The 16402-nt window shown below is 44.1% G+C and overlaps 1 long non-coding RNA gene across 2 annotated transcripts; it reads right to left on the bottom strand.

Moving 5' to 3' along the window:
• Positions 1-535: 535 nt before the first annotated feature.
• LOC134517052 (uncharacterized) lies at positions 536-14130 on the bottom strand. Of its 2 annotated transcripts, XR_010071541.1 has the most exons (7): positions 13991-14130; positions 12831-12918; positions 10390-10563; positions 6527-6699; positions 4077-4195; positions 2777-2996; positions 536-610 (listed from the first exon to the last, which is right to left on the bottom strand). It is a non-coding gene; the product is annotated as an uncharacterized LOC134517052 (long non-coding RNA). The 2 variants fall into 2 exon arrangements; XR_010071542.1 differs by lacking the exon at positions 12831-12918.
• Positions 14131-16402: the final 2272 nt, after the last annotated feature.

Genomic DNA, 16402 nt, shown 5'->3' with positions numbered 1-16402 from the left:
GCTCATAGTGCTGACTTGCCATTGTTCAATATTTAGAGCCGCTCAGTCCTCCCGGCATCCCACTGTGTGGGTAAAAGTTACATCAGAATTGCAAGTTTTATCGTACGCAGAGATAAGGGGCAGCATTTCCAAAACAGCCCCTAATTTTAGGAGCCCAAACTGAGACAAGATGGTCCCGAGTTCCTGGCATGAGGAGCTACAGCCAGATCCAAACATCTCACACTCAACATGCAAACCAAGAGCCACCATCAGGATCTTCCATGACAAAAAGCTGTAAGGCAATCGCTAACTACTCTAATAAAGTTTATCCTAAATGACATGTCGCCTTAGGGCATGGAAACGACCAGAACAGGAGCAGAGGGGCAGAAATCCCTGTGCTCCAGTCTACTCAAATCCACCAGGTTATCCTGCCTTCTACCCTGTTCCTTGCTCTTATGCATGGCTTTGGCTCTGCTTTGTTTATTTATTATTTTTTTTTAAGCTCATTTGGTTACACCCTCTGTGGCATAAGCTTTCTGTACAAGAGACACTGTTACCTCCTTTGTCTCCAGTGCAATGGTCCACTGAGCAGCTCTCATCACAGAAGAGAAATCTAAAGCCGTGACACCAGCTGGGGAAAAACGATATGAAATCTCTCAGTACATCTGATAAATGGTAGAGAAAGCTTGACACGAAAATCTTTAGTTTGAAGCCAGAAGTTGCAAAAAAAAAAAAAAAAAAGGGGGGGGGGTGTTGTTCTTTCCATTTGTGGCAAATATGAGGCCACCCCCCACCAGTCAGCCTGCAGGACGGGTGGGACAAGCCTGCAGTCGGGAGAGCAAAGGATCCTCTTCTAATATTTGGGTCATTTGTGAAAGATACTGAGAGAAATAAGTACAAGGCTCCAGATGTTCACCGGAGCTGCCGACAGAACTAGTCTATTGACTTCCACAGAGGCAAACAGGCTGAAAGGCGGCATCACAGCATGCCAAACCAGCAGCAGAGCAGCCGGCAGCAGTGACAGGGGCTCTGCCCTTTCCATGCAAGGCAGGTACCGGCCTGTCACCTACTGCATCAGCCTGGGTCTTCTCTGGAGTACAGCAATTAATTTCCTGTTTTCAGTGGAAAGTAGTATTGATCAGATAGGCGAGACGGCCATCAGAGCATGTGTGGCGGGGGAGTCCCCTGTTCACAGCTCAGAAGCAGCTTCCTCGGATCAGTCTGGCTGTTCCCCATCAGGAAGCCCCGCCTGGCAGCCCACTGCCCTCCCCGGGCACTGGTTCTGCAACTCCTGCCCAGGCACAGCTTAGAAATCACCCTGTAAAACACCAACTGGCCCCCAAAAGCACCCCCAGAGCAAAGGCTGTCCCCTGTGAGGTTAGGAGTCCTGTAGGATGCTGTTGATTCTGACATGCACTTTTAAATAAATAATTTTAAAATAAAATTATTTTTTTTTGCAATTCCGTTAATGGAAATACGCACAAGTGCCTCGAGCAATCTACTTGTCCGCAGTATTTGTAAATACAACTGGAATACTTGTATTAATTTTACCGTACCACAAAAAAAAATTGGCAGGACTGGCGGGGAAGGCAAGTTATTCTCAGCTTCACAATGAACCCAAAACAGGTTTTTTAAAAATTTATAGAAAAACATCCAAATGATTATAAAATGGGTCAATATTAACAGTCTAAAACTTTAAGCATATTTACTCATTTAACGTTTCAAAATTTAGTGTCAGTCCCAGCCACGTCATTCTGAGGCATCTCCCAATTTCAATTACGTATCTGGATAAATGGTTTTGCAAGCATTAAGAAAAATCACCCTAGTCATCATATGCCGAGATTCAGACTAAAAGAATTTTTCAATAAGAAATCTCCTCCAGCTATAGGCCCTTTAGTCGGAGGCTTAGAGGATAAACACTGACAATGAACTTAACATTTCTCGCTAATGCAGCTTAAAAAAAACATGTCCCTTGCCTTGCAGCGGAGAAGTGACATGCCGCTTATAAAACATCTTGCTCAAATCTACTGTCTTTTCTATTATTAAGCAAGCAGGTTTCCGTTTAAAACTGCCACCTTACTAACTTAATTAAAGCCACCTGATATTTTATTCGTCCTTGATAACAAAGTTTCCATCGCTTGCACGTAATTAAGTTGAATCCCAGGAACAGTTCACTTGACTGATCTTTCATTAAGCAGAGCAGCACTATAGCACTTCTCAAGTAATGGATCCAGGGGAACTTTATAAACCTTTATTAGAGAAGCTGTCCGCTACCCTTGCCACTTTTCACCTTTCAAAAAAGTAACACTTTATGTAGGAAAAAAAAAAATATTAGAGAGAGAGTACAAGATAACTGCGTTAACATATTCTGGGCCAACCAAAATGTGTTTGTCATTTACTGAGCTGCATCAATTTCAGAGGTCTGCCCAGTGTATTAATAATCCCTCACTATATCAGGCTGGAAGAAAACGTGAATTTTAGAGTCCTTAAATCATTCTGCTTTTCCACTGCAGTTCCAATAAGGGCTTGTACTAGATAACATGCTGTAAAAACGAGCAGAACTCAGTAATGTGCTGAAAGTATACTTTTATTTTCCCTTCCTATGCCATACTGATCAGCTGGGTAGAAAGCAAGTGACAGACTGGGCTAAAAAGTAAAAAAAAAAAACTGCAATAAATTCATAATCACTCTTAAAGGAACAGACGACAAATGCAGAAGATGCATTGATGGTTTTTGCTATTCCTTGTGTAATCTACTTCTAATTACCCCACATAATTGTACGAGGCAGAGCAATTACCTGTAGCCAAAGGTAGAGATCAATCCAGTAGTTTCCATGGAAAGTTACAGCATTCATCTGCAGCTGAACTGAGCCAAATTTCTTGTCACTCCACGGAGTGCATGCCGCACCAGCCGGGGTAACGTGTCAATCCCTGCCTGCTGCTATCATGGATCGAGCCTTTTGTTCCTTCTTTGAAACAAAACTGATGGTTAGGCAGCAGCAGGAAGCCCTGGGCCACCTAGGAGGGTAAATGGAAATCTATTACCATTATGTACTTCAAAAATAACAAGCGAGTAGTTTTCTCCTAATAGTAAGAATTATCCTGGATTAGTCTCCCTCCTGCATACTAGCAAGCTCCAGGTATCTCATCTCTTTTATAAACTAGACTGTAAAAGGCTAACCCTTTGCATCCTTCGGTCAGTATTAAAAAAAAAAAATAAATGTATTGACAATACATTTCGAAAAGTATGCACAGACCAGACATACAATGGATTTGACCTGTACCACTACGTTCAGTTAACCACTGGTTAACTGTGTTAACTGGTGTAAGCCAGCGCCAGGATGCTTGTTAACATTTGGCTGCCTGCTGTGGCACCAAACCCCCTAACAGGCACGTGCGAAAAAGTGGGGAGGGATGGTGAGAAAGGGAAGGAAAAAAGGTGGTTTGGAGACAGCACCCTAAATACCCAATCTGTATTTTTATGTCATAGGATAAGCAGGGAGCATACCAGAGCCAACAAAATTACCAGAACTGTAGTAAGTTTATACTTTTTAATGATTTAGAGGGAGTTTTTCCTATAGAGGTATCCACAGTTTACCTGGAAACACATTAGGGGTTCCGCAAATCAAAATACTTTGGAAAACTCCGCACAGAGTACCTTTGTATCACTTCTGGAAAGGCTGTGACCAGCAGGGAGGGCATTTGAGTTGGTGGGAAAGCACTAGTGAAAAGAAAGGGACACAAGCCCAAAAGCCAAGAAAGCCCAGGAAGTGGGAATGACCCTATTCCTCCCCTTTACATCTGAATGCAAGTGTTAAAATACAGCTTAGGAACAAAAGCGGGAGAAAGGGAATGTAGGGGAGATGCTGGTTCAAGAAGATAAAAGGCATGGGACTAGACTTCAGTAGTTGTGGGAGAAGGCGGGTGGGAGGTCTCAGCCCCACAGAGTTCATCTGCATCCTTCCCCAGTTCCCAGAGTCCAAAAGTGGGACCCCTAAGTCCAAGAGAAGACGTAACCTGAGCTCTTGCTTTCCCTTCTCACACCTCATTTCTAGTTCCGTATTCAAGAACTGGACTTTTTGCCCTACCTCCACCAACCTTGTAACATTCTGCTTGTCGGACGTTGAAAGAGGCCAATTGGTGTGGAAAAGCCCAGGGCATGCATCTTCTCTGGAAGCAACCAAGTGAACCAAAGCCCCCTCCTTCCTGCCAGGGACCTGCAAACCAAAAGAGTGGGAAGGGATTTTGGGAGGCTGGCTGATACCCCCTTCACCATGAAGACGAATATCATGAAGTCATTAGGCCTGGCAAGAACCAATCTTCTGACAGGTGGAGGCGAGTGTTCCTTCGTCATGAGCTCGGCCAAAGCAGTGTCTGAACCAAAGGCTCATCGATCGCATGAAGTGACTTAGTGCAGATACAGCACAGTGTCGGTCTTAGGTGTGGGGAGTGAAGCACCATTGACTCCAGTTTCTATGGTGTCAGGTGCCTGGCTCGACAAAAATGTGCCTGCAGTTACAGTTCTGAGCGCAATGCATATTTTAGTCAGCTACAGAAAGGCTGGGTAGTTTCAAGAGGTGTGTATTAGCTTACACCAGCAGCCCCGTTTTCACCAGCTCATGCCCATCCATCCCGCAAGTAAAATTCTGTGAGCAAAGGCCACCCCATCTTTTTCATATCTCTCAGTTTTCCTCTTCTTCAGGGCTTGCTAAGAGTGAGTGAGCATGCTCAGCCCCAATAAAACACCTTCTGGCAAGAGCAGAGCACACTGAGCAGGAGAAAGGAGCGTGACACTGAATACCGGGCACCAGTTCTCCAGCAGATTTTATGCAGGGCAAGGAGGAAAGAAAATGTGGTCCCTTTCCAGGAGTTTGACTGTTGAAGAACTGGTTTTCAAAGCTCAGAGATAATTGCTCAGAAAACCCACACCCTCAGAAATGAGTCTTCTCTGTCTCTTTAATTATCAGATCTTGATGAACATCTCAGGGTTTTTTATGTTACACTCTTAGAAAACTACCATTACCTCGAAGCCAAGAGGGATGAAGTATCGCAGGACACCATAATAATACTAATAATCATTAGGAGATGGAGATTTCAATGTTAATTGGCTGTAGGACTGAGCAAGAAAGAGCCTGAATCTCTTCTCCCCCTTTTTGTCTCTTCTGTCTTTATTGAACTTTTTGCCTGCCTTGCCCAAAATACTTGCACAGCAGGCATCATCCTTATTGCCCTGTTCCTTAGATTTGGTACTTCTTTTTGATGCCTTGCCTTTGAACGCAATAACGAAAAGGCACACCAAAAAGATGCGAAAAAACAAACAAAACCATGGCCAGCATGTTTTACAGACATGCAGACAAACATGTGTCACTGAGAACCCAAGCCAAACAACTACTTGGACATCCTCAGTTTCACCTTCCTTTTGGGATGGTGACTCAGTGAACAACTCTCTTGTTAAGACACCGTGTTTGTCATACCCAAACCAACTGCAAATTGGGTCACATGGAAAGAATCTGCCATCCCTCCTAGCAACACATGGCATCCTATACATACCCGTAACTTAATTAATACCTAACAAAATCTCAGTATTGCGTGGTTGACAAAGAGTTTTCAGTGCAAGAACAGAACTGCTTTTATTTATAGCATCAGCACATATTACACAAATCCAAGCAAGCTCAGAGTCAGCAATTGGCAGAAATCAATCTAGCCTTTGCTACCTAAGTATCCTCTGCTTTGCAGCCCGAATGAAATAAAAGCCAAAGCAAGCAAATTCAACCACATCTAGTAACTGCCATGCTCCTGTTCAGAGGTCCCAGGGACAAGGGAACAAAGACGACATCTAAGAAGACCTTCACCAAAAATAGTTTTTGTTCAAACCCTGAGCGTAGGCATCTATATCTAGGATAGCTGACCTCTCTAACCTCAGAAGCCTCTTTTACTCTGAGGCCAGCTAGCTTTACACAGCACTGAGCATGGTCTAATCAGCTCCACCTTCACCCTCAACTGCTCCCACCAATTTGGCTGGCTTGGCCCACTCACCCACCCACCCACCAGCTTTTCTGGTGAGCAAATAAAACTGCTTTGTAGGCAGATCTGCCCATGAGCCACCGCTCCTCAATGCTAAGAGAGGAAAATCATCGAGAAGAAAAAAGGCACCAAAATTTATTCTTAGTCTTAAGCGACAGGAACAATTTCGCCACTTCCCCTTGCACTCACCAGCTGAAACACGTTCAAACATTAAAGAAGCTGAAGGGAAACACCTGGTCTAGGAGCCTTCAGCTTTTCTTTACTTCAGCCCTACAAAAGTATAAGCAATTCAATACAGGGCTAGAAGCATTACCTATTCCCACCTACTCTATTTGCTCCCTCTTCACTTATTACTACTATTTATCCTTGACAACTTTCAGATGAGAGGTGGAACCTGAAATTCCGCTGATGACATGGAAATTGTGTTTGTCTTCCAAGGGACTGAGGAAAAGCAGCTAGTTTTCCTTTGGGGAAAGAAAGGGTTGTACCCACTTGCTCCTATTGACCGTGTCTGGTACACTCACATGACAGGGCTCCGGCTTCACAAAGACGGCAGCAGCACTTTCGCCTGGTGATCTTACAGACCAGGGCCCCTTGCAGGAGTCAGTCACGAAGGGTCTTTTTCCAGGACTTTCCTCTTCGCCCAGCTTGCCAGCCATAGGCAAATGCTTTCTGCCAGTTTCTGCCTGCTAAGGGACTGAGGAAGAAATAATATTTAATGGTGAAACACTTAGGTTTCGCAGAAGCTTGTTTTTCTTTCTCAAACACACGCACTTACTGCACTGTTTGTTGTTTCTTTGAAAACTGGCCTAATCTCACATGACATAGAGGGCAGCTGCTCATTGACTGGAAGAGACTGCTTCATGGGGTCAACTGGACTCCACCACAAATAGAAGCCAACAGAGCCAATGGACGAGCAATGAAATATGTAATTAGATTAGCTCTAATCCAGCTAATTACATGCAGCTAAAGCAAGCTCTCTAGACATCCTCTTCCTGTCCCCCGGCACTGCTTCACACCTTTCTGCTCAGGCACAAGAGCAACCCAGATGATGACGAGTAGATGCCCAAACTACGCTGCAATCCTTCTCTATCCGCCCTCTCTTGGTAGCATGGAGGCAGCAAATCCAGATGACTTTATGTACAGGGTATCCTCCAATGGCAGCCTCCATTTCCCTGTGTTTATCTTTAAGGCCTATTAAATTGTATCCCTCCCCACCAATTACTCCTGTTTCCAAGAACGTGTATTCTGCTTTAATCCTACATCTAAGAAACCATCAGCTAGCAGATCACGTGGACACAGCTAGTCCCTGTTCTGACAGTGAAGATGCTGGTCAGTGGAGCATTTAAAGAGTCTTCTTAATGCCCAAAGGCAGTATTTTTAGGTTTGTATTACAGCTGGAGCACCATGAACAAATAATTCTTTTCAGGTTTTTTCAAATCATGTACCAGCTGCATCAACAGCCAGGAGCAGGCAAAGCTTCAGCACTGTAGGGTGGGACATTACAGCGCTCTCTTGGGCATTTCAAGCATGATGGGGGTTACCCTCTGGGGTATTTCCACAGAGTTGCTTGTGATGAATGGGCTAACCTATTCTATGGTTCCCCATTTACGTGGAAATCTTGGTGAAGTCCTTGGGTGCACGTGCCGGTCCTGCTCCATCTTCATGGTAAGCCTACAGTGCTCTGCGTAAGCGGGACAGGAAGTTGGCAGTCTCCTTTTTAATCACTCATGGTTTTGATTTCATTAAGTGTTTTTCCAGATTTGTATCGATCCCTCGTAAAATTTTCCAAAAAGCAGAAAGTCTAGTTAGACAGGTCAGACTGTGAAGGATATACCAGTTTGTCCCTCCACAAGTCATCAGGACATATTCCCCTTGTCCCATCCTGCTCTGCCAAGAGGAACCTAAAAATCTCTCTCAATGCATTAAGTACCACCATACAGGAATTAAAAAAATCTACTGTCTTTACTGTCCACGTGAAAAAGATGACACGCTGTGGATAATAGAGGGCATATACTGTGGGACTCTGGAAAACACACAGCCAATTGTTATATAGTCATCAAAAAGAAAAATCAGTAGTCTGATGAGGTGATGTGCCGCTCTGTGCTCTTGTGACTTCTGAATCATCTCTCACAGGTCTCAGTGAGACACACCAAAACATGCTGCTGCCTGAATCCAAGAAAATCTCTTACTCAGCAGCGTATAAGGTTGCCTCCTTGAATGAACATACTACGTTGTTAATGAGCTGAATGTATTACAATCACTTCTCTTCTGGGTCAATAAAGAGAAGCTACAGTGTCCCACAGTCTAGCACAAGCCATACACAGAATATCCATGTTCCAGATATGACCCTGGAACAGCACACGGCTGCAGGTATATACACAATGGCACAAGTATATGGAAAATCCATGTGGCTGCCTAAAGATGTATACTGGGTTGACTCATACTCCTCTGCATACAAGTCAAAATAACAGCTTCCCTAGTGAGGGACGGTCCTAAGAAGCAGGAGTTCAGAAAGCAATAAGCAAAAGAATTAACCTTTCTTCAAAAATCTCTATCCTAAATTCAATGCTTGGGCAGAAATACCAGGTCTTTTTGAGGACACAGTTCCAAGAAAAAAAAATGGGGAATAAAACCTTTACTTAAGAGTCTCATTTTACAATTCCTGTAAATATTTAAAAGGGCAGCAGACAGTCCCAGGGGACACAAGATACAAACACCTTAAAACATTCCTGTTTGTTAAAATTCGTATTTGATGAGTAATACAGCCTCCAGGTTACTATAGCAGCAAGATCCATCGCCTAGGTGACCAAGCACTGATGTTGTCAACATTAATCTAGCCCTACACACACACTCACGCTGTGCACATTATCAGACTTTCGTTTCTTGCAAGATGTTTATCTTCATACCAACAGACGGATAGTAACAGACCATATGGACAGTCTCCGTGAGGCGTGAGCTTTCCTGACAGCATCAACTTGCCTTGTTAAGGAGGACTATTTCGGAGGGCATCACCTGTGTAAGAGCTGGGCACCGCAGGCATCCAATACGTGCAACCCGATTTACTACCAGACTAATGAGCAGCGATAGAACTTGCAATAAAAGTTATTATGAAAAGCTTCTGATGGACAAAGAGGTCACAACATACTAGAGGGTCTGAAGTATAAATCTGTACAAAACGGCAGGAATCTTGGAAAATGCACTGGCAAGGTCTTCCCCCAAATAAGCATTCCTTTTGGGAAGTCAAACTTTCACTGAGGAACACCAAATCCAATAAAATAAATTCCCAAATCAATACATTATCTATTACACGGGGATGATCTGGCCCAAATAAACCTGTGCTCTCTGTTTAAGGCCTTGCAAGCAAGTCTTCACAACCCAGCAGAGCAGCTCATGAGCTTGCCCTGAACCACCAGCCGGCCGACAGACCAGCAGAGCTGCACGAGGTAATCAGACTTGTGACCTAACTCGGGGAGCGTCTGGGTGTCTTCATACGGCACTGCATATGGTTGAGGACGTGCCCTCAACTACGTGGTTTCACTCACGCTGTTTAACTCTGGATATCTGAGAAACACTCAGGAGCACAGACGTGTTTGTTTACAAGCAAGCAACACATCACTTTGATTACAAAGAAAGATTAAACCCAAGACTCCTGGAAAATACTGATTTTTTTTTTTTTTTTGGTACCAACATTACATAATTGGTAACTTCCATAGTCTAAAGGGATTTTGTTTGGTTGGGTTAAAGGGAATGAAATGGAACTGAGATTTCCCCCCCCCACTTTTGTTAAAGGCTAACTTTATGTCCCATAGACAAATTAACTGAGGCAGAAATCTCTTTCCTTACACTTTGATAAATGGGGATGACTCATAATTTCCCCATTTTGCTTAAAATATCCTGTCATCATTGTGGTTGGACTGTTCAGCTATTCTCTCAACTTCACACGGCACCTGCTGTAATGACACAGGAAGTCCTCTGTGGTTCTTTTGCCCTTTCAATACATCTCTCTTATCAACAGAGCGCTCTGACCTTTAAACATCACTTATTTTACTTGCCCAGCAGATACGTGCAACCCTCAAAGACAGCGTTGCTTTGATCACGCTTTCCTAGATAGTAGATTACATTGTCTTGACAGAACCAAAAAAAATACGCCACACCTTTTCATCAAGCACACCCTTACCAAAGCACACGGGGATTTTGTGCTGCAGTCCACGTTTTCACAAATAGAGTGAGCTGTTACAGCTTCACTGACACTTCGGTAGGTAGGGAAACCTTGAATCAAATTTATTTGTTTGGAACCTAGGTGCTTGCTTCCTTATCTTTTAACATCTTCCACTGCCTATTGCCCCATGTTCCTATGCTGAGTCAAGACTATGGTGCCTTTTACCTGCTTATCCACGCACAGGTTGAGCAAAGACCATTAGAAGCCAAGCCCGTCGGAATTCTGGAGAACAAAAGAAGAACTCTGCTCCTGATAAAGCCAGTTTCTTGTCCATCTCTCTCACTAGCTGACAATGGGATAAGACCAGCAGAGGAAAACAAGATCAAACTAGTGTTGGATCTGAGAAGATAAAAGAGAAGAGAAAATTCAGTGAGAAAGCAACCTTGGGCAGATGAGAGAAATAAGAAACACATTTCTACAACAATTCTACAACAAACACATTTACAACAAGGCTAGAAAAGGGCAAAAGATGCTAGGAGAAAACAGGGCCTCTCTGTTTCGGGAAAGAAGACATCTGCGCGCAGAGGGCTACTGGGCCCTGAGAGATTCAACCTCAACACAGAGAACACTTGAGCAGCAGAAAACAAAAAAATAGGAGCACGGAAATGAATAAATGTTTTATTGTTTGCATGGAACTGTATATTCTTTGTTGTGGATAACTGCAGCTTGAATTTTACAAAGCTTTTGTATGTGCTTGCTTCCATCATGAAAAGGCCTGTCAGAGGTGAGCCACTAAGGAGGAACGCCCAAGGTCTTCCACGCTGGTGAAAGCAGAGGCTGGAGCTGTCAGAGGGGCTGAGGCTCAGCCCCGGATGCCAGAGCCAACCCACAGCAGCAGAGTCCAGCTTCCGTGAGAGAGAAACCAAAGGACACGCACGCCCTGATTTGCTGATATCAGACAGTCAACACTGTCACTTTGAAATTTTCAGATGAACTAGTCGAGGTGAACGGTATACATCTATGGAGCCACCTGGCCAAGGAACTCTCCATGGCTTTTTGTGTGTGAATTATAGGAAATAATGTTTTTTCTAGTTCATATCCCTAACAGTTCTCTTCAGAGGATTGTACATCCAAGGTCACCATGTCTTTTTGGACAACTGGGTACGTTTAATGAATAACTGAACTTTAAACAATGATTTTAATTAAAATGCATCACTTCACTAGAGAAAATATTCAGCACTTGTGACACTATGCAATACTGCACTCAGCAAATATACAAGATAAACAAGGAACATTTGGGGTTTGCATATCACCCTGCATGACTTAACTTCCTATTACTTTCTACCTTTTCCTTTTTAAATACATATTTATATTTATATATTTAGAAAAGATAACAGGCTAACTGAACATTTCAGAAATGCCAGCAGCTGCTCAGGTGGAAATCTTGCCATTACGAGATTGCAACCACGCTCAGCTCTTCAGAAACAAGACTTCCTTCATTAAGCGTTTGGTTGGTCTTTCCTGCAGGAGCAGTGAAATGCCGAGTGCTCCCAACTCCGTAACTGCAAGAAGTAAAATGGGTCCTAAATGCTGTCAGCCCATTTTGCCTCTCATTTTTATCACTCTCAAAAACACGATGCAACAGGAAAAGCCAGTAAGAATTCGTCTGTTGTTTCGAAGTGCAAGAGCAGCTCATGATGGCACCTGAAAGGCCATAGTGTAAAACTTCGTATTTTATATAATGACAAACAAGAGAAACTTTATTCATGTTTCTTTGTGGGGAAGACTCACACTAGAGAAAACCCAAAACCCAGGATAAAACTGCTTGAACAAAATCATCAAAGGAGACCTACAAAGGAAGGGGCGCAGAACATTTGCACTACTTTTTTTCCCCCTTTTTATAATGCATAGAGGACAGGAAAGGATTTTTTTCAGCAGTTCTTTCTTATTCTAAAAAGAATTTTTCGCCCCTGATTGTCTTTTACATTAAAAATTGAAGTCTTGCCTAGAATTGAAGGCTCTGAGGCAAACAACACCAAAGACCTGCACAAGTCAGGATGAAGCCACATTGGCAAGGACATTTGGTTAGTGCCCATCCTGCACTGGATTCTCAAGGCTCCAGACGGAAGTCAACCAATCTGAGGATTCAAAAACCAAACTAAATCTAGTTCAGCTGCAACAAATGTTTTCAAAAGGGAAAAAAATAAAATATCTCTAAATTGCTAAAGATTTAGCTTTAAAAAAAAAAAAAAAAAAGGCCCTCCAAAAATTCACAGCTATCTTTGGACAGAGGAAACTTGTCCTTGATACCTGGAGTGAAAGTAGTAATAAATAAAACACCTTTTCATTGCCTTTGACAATAATTCATATTGATGGATCTGTAGCTGGATATTTATTGCAATTTGGCCTGTAGATAGTCTCTCTAGGTGTGTCTGGAAGAAGTCCCTCTTAAGGAAAAGGAGTAATCAATTTGTTCATCCCGGCAGAGTTCCTGTGCTATTGGGACTACCACATTTTGAAGCACCTCACCTGCCTTTCTCCCTCCTTTTCCCTTCCCAACCTGATATTCTCTTGCACTGCCAAGCCATGTTTGCTGTCCAGAAGCCCACTTTTTTCCCAGGATGTGCTTAATTGGGCAATGCTTCCATGGATAGGCTTTAAGTTACCTTTTGAGACAGGCTTGAATCCCAAATGAAGGGAATGTCACTTTCTCAGTCGCCTGGTCTCTTTTCTGAGCAGAAAAGCAGCATCAAGCTGTGGGAGAAGGACTGGAGACTATTATTTCTTGTGCATCAAGATAACCAACTTCAACATTTAGGCCTGCTGCGCCTGCAAACATGCCATATAATTTTCTCCCCTGCATACTTCTTATAGGAGGAGGAAACCTTTATCTCTCTCAGACTGGTTGTTGATGAAACTATCTGCTTTAAAAAAAACCACAAACATAAAAAAAAAAACCCAACCATCTTCTTCTTTGTAAAGTGAACACTTTGGTTTTGGAAGTCAGTAAGAGGAAGCAGATATGGCACACGTGATGACATTTTGCCAGTTCTTTCTCAGGGTAGAACTGAGCTTTCAAAACTGAAAAATGACTATAACTCGTTTTCCCTGTTCTGCATGTGTGTTTTTGGTGGATTGCCTACTGCATGTTGAGCTAGGGATGCTGAGCCCCTGCTCGTGTTCTCAAATTCATGTGGCTATGTTGCCCTAGTTAGGATTAAATGATACATTACACCCCGAGTCACCCTCTGCTACTGCCAGCTAGATGTTTTCTGGCATCAAGTTTTAGAATTGGAGCTGGTTGGGAATTTTCCATAGTGGAGATATTCTGAAAGAGAATTCTGTTTCTGAGAAAAAAAGAAATTTTCCATGAGGGGAAAAAGGTTGTTTCTGCCAAAAAAAAATTTAAAAAGGTTGGTTTGTAAAGAAGATCGAAACACAGTATTTAATTTTGAATTGACTTGGACTAACCCAACTGCGCAATGCCCCAGAGGATCCACATCAATTTGGGGTACTCTCAGATAGAGACAGCCCAGGCAGAGAGCCCAGCCTCAGACAAAGTGAGAGCTGCAGCTACAATTTCACCACCTGCAAGACACAGGCCCAGACACTAGTTTTCCAGTGAGGGAGGAGGCACTTGCCAGTTAATTCCCAGATGCCTTCTGAACTAGCATTTCTACCTCCATGTCCTCTTCTCCCTGCTGGAACCACCTCCTCCTCCTCAGTCCTCCTCAGCCCGGAGCCATCCTGCAGGAGAACATCCTCATCTCTCCCATCCCTGTTCCCTCACCCCTCGCACCCCGACTCCCACTCCAGAGGAACATACCTGCTGGCTGCTGCCGCTCAGCAGCTCCACATTGTCACTGGGAGTAGTTGTAGCTGTCTCCCCCTCCTCATCCCACTTCCTTTCCCGGCTGCCTTCACCCCACGAAGAGGCACACGCTCTGCCTGGCACCAGTAAACTGGGCAACGCACACATGTAGAGCCACAGTGGCCACCTCCATGCTGCTTCCCGTATAAGCCTGTCACAGGGAACACGAATGGGAGACAGATCCATTGGAAAGCAGGCTCCCTCCAGTCCTTTGCTTATAGAGCAAGAGCTTCTCCTACAGCTGGGCATGCTCCCAAGGCTTGGTTTTCATGCATTTCTGTTTGCATTATAAACAAAAACACCTCACCTCTCGTACTTGGCTAAAAGGAGGCCCTCCTCTGCCCACGAAGTACTGATCAGGAATGCCCTGAGACCTGCACTGTCCTCGAGGCCAGCTCTAAAGCCCAGATCTGCTTCTGTGCCCTCTGCTGCTGTGGAGGCAAAAAGGGACCGAAAACTACCCACTTTGGCAAAGGAGTTTTCTTTGAGGTGTGGAGAACCTCAGATCAGAGCTGCCAGTAGTCTGTCTGGGTAGAGATACCTTCTCACTTACCTTCTGCCTCCTGAAGTTGAAGGCCACCCTGTAAGATAAGGACAATGAAATTAAAACCACCTCCTGGCTGTCACAGGACTTTTGAGCCTTGATCTGTGGACTACTACTTCTTTTTTTTTCCCCCTCCAAATAACCCAAAACCTCCCTGTACAATGAACGTAAACCTGTGGACACTGCAGACCACATACGTCCAGAAGTTCAGCAGCTACAGGCTGAAGAACCTTACACCAGCAGCGTGCTCGACAGCATTATTTCCAGCAGCCTTAACACAGCTATAAACTGTGCCAGAGAATAAGGTTGGAAAGGTGTGGAAATGTTGGCACAAAAAGCAGTTTCACACAAGCAACAAGTAACAGTGACGGGTATCATCACCCAGCGCTCTCCAGGAGAGGCTACAGAACAGCCCGTCCTGAGAACAGCCTTCATGTCAGGCCACGAAGCTGTTGTCTGGGCAATGTTTCGAGCTCGTCCGTCCCTTTGGTGTACCAATTTAAATGCTGTTTGATTTGCAATTGTCTTTTGTAATCCCAAGAGTTCTAACAAGACAGACAGACAGCAGTGGAAGGAAACAGGGTCTGGTTGAGGTGTTGACACTGCATGCAAACTGCAAGGGTCAGTCTGAACCTGGGCACTGTGGGCATAGATTAATTAGTCCTTAAACCTGCCACTTCTGCTAGCAGCACAGAAAATCAAACTGCTGCAGCAGAAACAGTCTTTTTTGGACTAATGGACCAAGAGAATAGGAAATCAAAGATCTGATCTCCTCTGCTGAGTTCAGAAGATTCAGGGCAGACTGCTGTCTAGCCACAGGATGACACAGACACCATTTGACTGTTTGGAGAGCAAGGTTCACCTGTAATAACACCCTGACAGCCAGCTTGAGATCACAAGGGAAGCGGTCCCAGACACCCACCTACAGCACAGAAGCGACAGGAAAGACTGCAAAAGCTCACTCGCTGGCAGAGCCCATCACCACCAGAAACCCAAATACAAGGACATGGGGTAGTCGGGGTTTGTCAGTGTTGGGTTGATGGTTGGACCACACGATCTGAAAGGTCCCTTCCAACCTGTTCCAAGCTGTTGTCAAACTGATGTCAAACAAGGGTTTATACAAACAGGGCAGCATTTTGAAAGCTGAAGTAAAACACCGGCTGCTTTATAAATCAACTCCAGGTATTCAGTGCCTCTCACAGCTGCGTGTGGGCGTCAATAGCAGCCGGCTTCCTAACATTATCTGGTCAACCAAGCCCCATGCCAAACCTGTGCCACCTCAACCATTAGTAACGTTCACCCTGGTCAAACCGGGGTAGTGCTGCTCCTATCCCTCTCCACACCACCATCAAAATTCTGTGTGCCTGACACAGTGCTGTGAGCCCACAAGTGCTGTACTCACCATCTACGCTCCTTTTACCTATTTGCTACTTTCTAATGATGTACAAATAGTGGCTTATAGGAAACCATACATTGCCCACAGCAATGATACAACACTTCACAACTGAAGGAAAAATGATTAGACATAAATAACTGCACTTCTTACATGAGGTTCAGCTATTACAGAACATTTCCCAAAATATCCAAAAGAGCCCCTTGGAAAAAGAACGGAAAAGACAAACGGCAGAAATTGGAAGGGAAGGGCAAGACTGAAATGATTCGCCAAGAGGATTGTGATTTTCTAAGTGAGGAATCAGACTTGGCAAGAAAGAGATTCACTAACGGAAAACAGAGCTGCAGAAGATACCCTTTCTGGACTTGGAAATTCAGAGGCAAGGAGTGGGAGCACCAGAAGAGAGAAAGATTTACAAACCATCCTATCC

The sequence above is a fragment of the Chroicocephalus ridibundus genome, chromosome 6 (genome assembly GCF_963924245.1).
Source record: "Chroicocephalus ridibundus chromosome 6, bChrRid1.1, whole genome shotgun sequence".
NCBI classification, from domain to species: domain Eukaryota; kingdom Metazoa; phylum Chordata; class Aves; order Charadriiformes; family Laridae; genus Chroicocephalus; species Chroicocephalus ridibundus.
This window is presented reverse-complemented; position numbering and strand designations above follow the sequence as displayed.